The 6,208-nt window shown below is 48.1% G+C and overlaps 1 protein-coding gene across 3 annotated transcripts in view; it reads left to right on the plus strand.

Moving 5' to 3' along the window:
• Window positions 1–6,208, plus strand: part of Zfhx3 (zinc finger homeobox 3) — a 256,316-nt gene that overhangs the window by 40,811 nt on the left and 209,297 nt on the right. The window lies entirely within an intron of this gene.

Consider the following 6,208-nt stretch of genomic DNA (forward strand, 5'->3'; position numbering starts at 1 on the left):
TGCATTTAAGCATGAGGTGTGGCCGGCCAGCACTGTGGATATACTCCCAAACTTGGGTGGGGAGGACCAGATGCATTATTAGCACAGAAATGGGAGGATTCTGCCTGAGTGCCATGATCCTCTCACCAGGGTGTGAGGGGACAGTTTTAGTTCCTGTAGAGGTGAAAGATTGGCTGTCAGTGGTTGTTCTTACAGGGGAGTTGGCTCTGGCGTAAGGACTTTAAAAGAAGGCCATGAGTTAGTCATAAGGTATCTAAGGAAGATGGGGGGCTAGGGCTGGTTTATGGGGTGCTATCAGAAGAAAGAAGGGATGAAAGGACACTCACTGGTCAGGTAGCACAGCCTTTGCCCCTGGACCGACTAGAAACCCCATTTGCCGAAGTGTGTCTTCTCTTTCTGGGATGTGTAGTCACTCTCTCACGAGCAGGGGTCTGAGCAAGAACCTTTTGTGGAAAGTGGTTAATCTTTGAAAACTACATCACCTTGCCTAAGGCAGTCCCTCATACAAGTCACTAAGCTTGAGTCATGGCACTTATCCCAACCCTGAAAACCATACAGCAATAGATCATGGTATTGGTTAACGTAATGGTTTTTGTCAGTTGTCAACCTGGAGCCTGGGAAAGTGTCAGCTGGGAGAATTGGGAGCGTGGGTTTGGGGGTGTTTCACGTGGATGGATGGTCTGGCCTGTGGTGGAAAGAGCTGAGAAGGTTAGGAATAAGGTCCTGGTGAAGATTCTCTGCGCAGTGTGAGCACAGTCCTTGCATGGCAGCCATTAGGCAGTTGCTGTGCACCAACACGCTTTCTGTCTGTCTGGCCTTTGGTGGGCTGTCCTGCACAGTGTTGTGCCTCCATTTGACCCTCAGTGGCTTGTACCTGTGTGGTGTGTGAGATCCAGTCCTGGAAAGCTGGTTCCTCTGGAGGTGTTGGGCAATTGGGGCCGGCGGGCAGCCAGCTTCTGATGTGGTTGGCTGCCTGGCTCACACCTTTCAGGTGCTGGAGAGATGGCGAGATCCAATGGCCCCAGGCTACCACTGAGGCGGGCAGGATGCCACCACCTTCCTGAGCCGCCTCCTCTCTTTGTCTTCAGGAGCCCAGTGGGCACGGGCCTGGCTTTCCAGTTCTTCAGACAGGCTGCCTGGCATCATGGCCAGGCTATAGGCCAGCCCACCTGTGGGATGCATTTATTGGGCAAGGATGATTGGCCTAGCATCTGCCTGCTTGGGAAGAGAAATTATCCTGATAGATCTTTTTCAGCTCAGGGTTTTCTGTTGGATTAAGTAAGGGCGTTTGGTAATTGTTTCTTTGGCTTGCTTTGGATATTTGTAAATCTCAAATGCAGTAGGCTGTTGTGAGTCTTTTTTTTTTTTTTTTTTTCTATTTCATGACCTTGAGCTTTACTTAGGGTTTCAAGGCCTCTGCGTATGAGTTTTGGTGATGGGGAAAGAGAAGATTCATTTGGTTCTTAGAAACTAGAGACAGGTGTGGTCTCCTGAGGTTGCCAGGGACATATTTGGTCACTGTCACAGGTCCATTATAGAAGGGTTGTGCTAGATCTTTTTAATTGATGGTGTAATGAATTACTACAATTTTGGTATCCTAAACAACACAAATTGTTTTACAGCTGGAGCTCCAGTTTGAGTAGGTTAGCGTCAAGATGTTGATGAGGCTGGATCGTTCAGGGGTTTTGTGAAGCATGTTCTTACCTTTCTAAGTTCTGGGATAGCCTACATTCCTTGGCTGGCGATCTTTTCCCCACATCTTTTTCTGCTTCATCTGTTTTCATGTCTCCTGTGGACTCCGTCTTCTCCTTTGCCCCCGACTTAAGGACGCCTGTGATTACAGCAGGCCCGGCTTGATAATCCAAGATAATGTGTCCTATCTGAAGATCCTTAACTCTATCCCATCTTCAAAGTCTCTTCTGCCATAGAAGGTAGAACACTCCCATATTCCAGATAATTCAGATGCGGGCATGCTGGAGGGCTGGTTCTCGATCCACAATAGGAGTCCTGTGGAGGAGTTGCTATAGCTGATGGAGAGGGAAACCTCTGTGGATCTGGAGCTGGGTTGTTGGAAGGCTAACGCTAAGGCCAGTGCCACACTGAAATCTCATGTGTCTCTACTGTCCCACTGAAGGATATTTCTCAGAAACAGGGAGGAAGACTTAGATGGGAATAGTACCTCACCCCTTCCCAATAGTGTGGTGTTGTTTGGCTAAACTGGAGTGTGGTGAAGTCCGAAGGGTAGACATTGAGAAAGGGGAGAGTCTCTGGGGGGTGGGCGGGGGAGGGAGTCCAGGCAGAGGTGAGGAAGCAGAGGTTCGGGTGAGATGCTGTGTTAGTGGTCAGTTGAAGGGCGCGGCAGGCAGGGACGTGTCCTGGTTGGTGCCTTTTCCTCTCCCTTCCTTGTGCCGGAGGCCATCTGGGGTCCGTGAATGGCTGCTCTGTGGCATGTTGTCAAAAGTGGAGCCAGACCACGGGTCTCATTGCTCACTGTGACTTTTTGGCAGTTTCTAGGGGCACAGGGACTCCTGATGCATGTCTGGAGACATCTGTGGATGCATTTTCTACTAAACGGGATCGTGCGGGTGGGAGCTCATTCCTGGGCCAGACTCTTACGGCATTCGTATGAACTTATTGGAATTTAAATTTTATTTTTTTATTTTTTGGATTAGAGTTACTAATAATATCATGGAGCAGTGTATTAAGTTCTAGGTAAGCAACCCCCTCCACCGTCGGGTGCTGGGAATTGAACCCAGGGCCTTACGCGTGGCAGGCAGGAATCCTCCCATTGACGTAAACACCCACCCTCTAGGTAAGACTCTCAAAGGCAGAATTTTAGGTTATAGGTTCCTGGATTTGAGCATCCTTTCAAAACTGGACATGAAATTTGTTCCTAACATATTTTCTTTTTAGACTCAGTTGCCAGAATGAAGATGTGGTTTCAGGTGGGCCTGGAGCAATGGCTGCTCTGCCAGAGCTTTGATTCCCTGCGCCCTCATGGTTGTTCACATCCATCTGTAACTCCACTTCCGATGCTCTCTTCTGAACTCTGGGGACACAAGGCTCGCACACACGTACACATAAATACAAACAGACAACACACACACACACACACACACACACACACACACACACACACACACACACACACCAAAACAAAAACATAAACTATAAAAAAAAAAAAAAAGTGGTTTCAGCCAAGTTCCAAGAAGAACTTAGAGGGATGAACTTGTAGCCGGCAGTGAGTGGGCTTGGCATAGAGGGTGAGCTGAGATGCAGCACATTCTGGAGGTGAATGGAGTGGGAGGTTTCTGCCCACTGTGGGATATACCCATTCACACTTCAGTGTTGGAGAACTGAGACAAAGTCCCCTGTCAGGCAGGGATGGCTTCTTAAACATGGCGGAGAAGACCGGAGAAGACCGGGTTCAGCGGCCTGTGCGGTTCAGTGATTCTGACATTTGACTGCAACATTTAGCGTGAATGTATCTTTTTGTTTGGTGAGCTAATAGTGTTCTTCCTGTAAAGATACTGTTTTGGTAGCTCGGGAAGACGCTTCCTCTTTGGGCCTAGGAAGCAGCAGTCAGTTTCTAGGTCTTGATAGGAACTTATCTGGTAGCCCCAGAATGTCTATGCAGACCTTACTTAGCACCAAAAATAGGGTGTTCCCACTAAATTGCATGTAGGAAGGACATCTTAATTCTACATACACAGCCTCCCCCACCCCACCCCCATCACAGCATTGCCTTTTGGGAAAAGATTTATCTTAAATCTTAAAAAACAAACAAACAAACAAAAACTACCCATAGATTTATAATATCAACACTGTAGTGCTAGCCAGAGTGGGGCCTGACTGAGTGGCTTCTAGGGTGAATGGATCCGGTGGGCCAGACTGTCTGGACACTGCCACACGGAGGGTGTAGCTTCCAAAGACAGACGCAGCACATTGGGCAGACCGGAGATTTCTGGCTGCCAGCTCAGTTCTTTTATGAGGTGTCTAGAGTCAGCTCCCCCGAGAGGAGGAGGCTAAGATGAGGTCACCTGGTCCTGCAGGTCAGCAGGGGAGGTTCTGCCCCGGGGCCGTGTGCCCAGCGCTCCGATAATGCAGCATTTTCGCTTTACTGCATCTGAAATGTGGATTATACTATTAATTACTGCAGGACAAAACAGGATTAGTGCAGCTGCTCTGCTTTCCCTCTGCACTCTTACACTTCCCCTTTGCCAGGCACCAGCCAAAAGGGCAGTTGGTTTTCCTGTGGTCTGTCTTTTGTTTTAGCCGCAGGGGGTGCTGAACCTCTGGGGCTCAGAAGACAGAATGAGAATGAGGCACTGGGCTTGCGGGGGGGGGGGGGGGGGCAGAAGTGGGGGGGTTTCCTTCCCTATAGTCGGTTTCTTTGCTAGGTTCCCCTGCCCTGTGTCTCACTGTGGCCTGGCCTCAGCCCTGTGTCTCACTGTGGCCTGGCCTCAGCAGGGCGAGTCTCTGAGCTTTCGGAGTGCTTTGCTCTGTGTTGGGCGCTGCAGGTTTCCTCAGCAGGGGCTATGAGGCCATGGCATGTTCTACATGCATGCATGGAAGCCCACAGGCATCGGATGGGTTTGAGGCTTTCTTACCTAGTCGGAAATTGCAGAAGGGGGCTATTGGGATGGCTCAGGGTTTAGGCATTTGCCACACAAGTCTAATGATCTGAATTCGATTCCCAGAAGCCAAGTAAAGGTGGAAGAGAATCACTCCACAGAACTGTTCTCTGACCTCTACATGCACACCCTAGTGCATGTGCCCTCCCCATCTCACTCTGCGCGCGTACACACACACACACACACACACACACACACACACACTTTCTGGGGGTCGGGGAGAGTGCAAAAGGCAGGCCTTGACTTGGGCTGCCTGTCTCTAGCCCAGTGTGAGGGTGGAGACTGTGGTGGCCTGCAGTGAGGTAATGCCCTTGTATTTTGAGAAGTTCTAAATCCCCAAGCTTGGCTACTACTCCCTTATCTTTGCATAAAATGTTATAGATTTTAAGTAATATATGATTACATTTTCTATTTTTCCCATATTCAAGCTAGTGTGCTCATTTTTCATCCATATGGAATGAATTTTTTTTTAAATGGATGAGGCATTGGATAACCACATCTCACTAACAATGCTCCCAAGAGCACACAGCTTGGTAGTGTTTGCAGTTCCGTACAGTGTAATAATCTGTCGTGTGCAGGCGTGTGCATTTCTGTTTACTGGCATCCTTCATTATAGGGTAACATAATATACAGAATTTCCCAATTGCAGAAATTAGAGAGTGGGAAACAGATTCCTTCAACGTGAATTGAAAAGCTGATTTATGGCGTTCGTTTTTCTTCTTTCTCTCTCTCAACTTGAGATGACCAAGTCTGAGGGAAGGAAAGGAGTCGGTGTGGCGGAATACTTTTGATCATACGTTAATTCAGTTAATTTGGGATTGGCATTCACTTGCAGCAGTAATGGGACACTGCAGCACCACTGCAGCGCAGAGATGCAGAGCAGCATCTGGAGGTGGGGGGCTAGAGAGGAGGAGAAACTGGGACTGTTCGGCCTCTCAGCTTCACCCCGTGAATTGAGAGGCTTCAAAGCAGCAGCCTGGCTGAGATCCAGTGAACTCATGAGGTTTGTTTCCACCCAATTTTCCCCAAGATCTTAATTCTTACAACATTGGAAATTGGAGAAATTACAGAATCAGAGGTCATTTTTTTAAAATCTGTTTTTTTTTTCTTTTCTCTTAAGCCATAGCTCTAACATCATAGGGTCAAGCCTTGCTCAGTCAAACTGATCTCTGACTTTCATCAAAGATGGTGTAGGCACTGACTGGGGTAAGATATTTAGGATATCTGTGGGTTTTATTTCATCCATTGGGAGGCAGATTGCTTATTAATTAACTAAAAGGGGTTGGAGTAAGTTGATGAGTGGATAAGGGTGCTTGCTTAGCATGCATAAGGCCCTGGGTTTGATCCCTAGCATCACACAAACCAGAAGTGGTAGTACATGCCCGTGATCTCAGCACTGGAGTGGTGGCCAGAATCAGAAGTTCAAGGTCATCCTCAGCTACAAAAAGCTTTCAAGGTCAGCCTAGACTAGGTGAGACCCTTTCTTTAAAAAATGGAATTGACACTTTCCCCTGATCACACTTGAATAGAAGTTTGGAAAGTAAAACTGCTGCTGTAGAATCATAAGGAAAACA

Source organism: Peromyscus maniculatus, chromosome 5 (genome assembly GCF_049852395.1).
Source record: "Peromyscus maniculatus bairdii isolate BWxNUB_F1_BW_parent chromosome 5, HU_Pman_BW_mat_3.1, whole genome shotgun sequence".
NCBI classification, from domain to species: domain Eukaryota; kingdom Metazoa; phylum Chordata; class Mammalia; order Rodentia; family Cricetidae; genus Peromyscus; species Peromyscus maniculatus.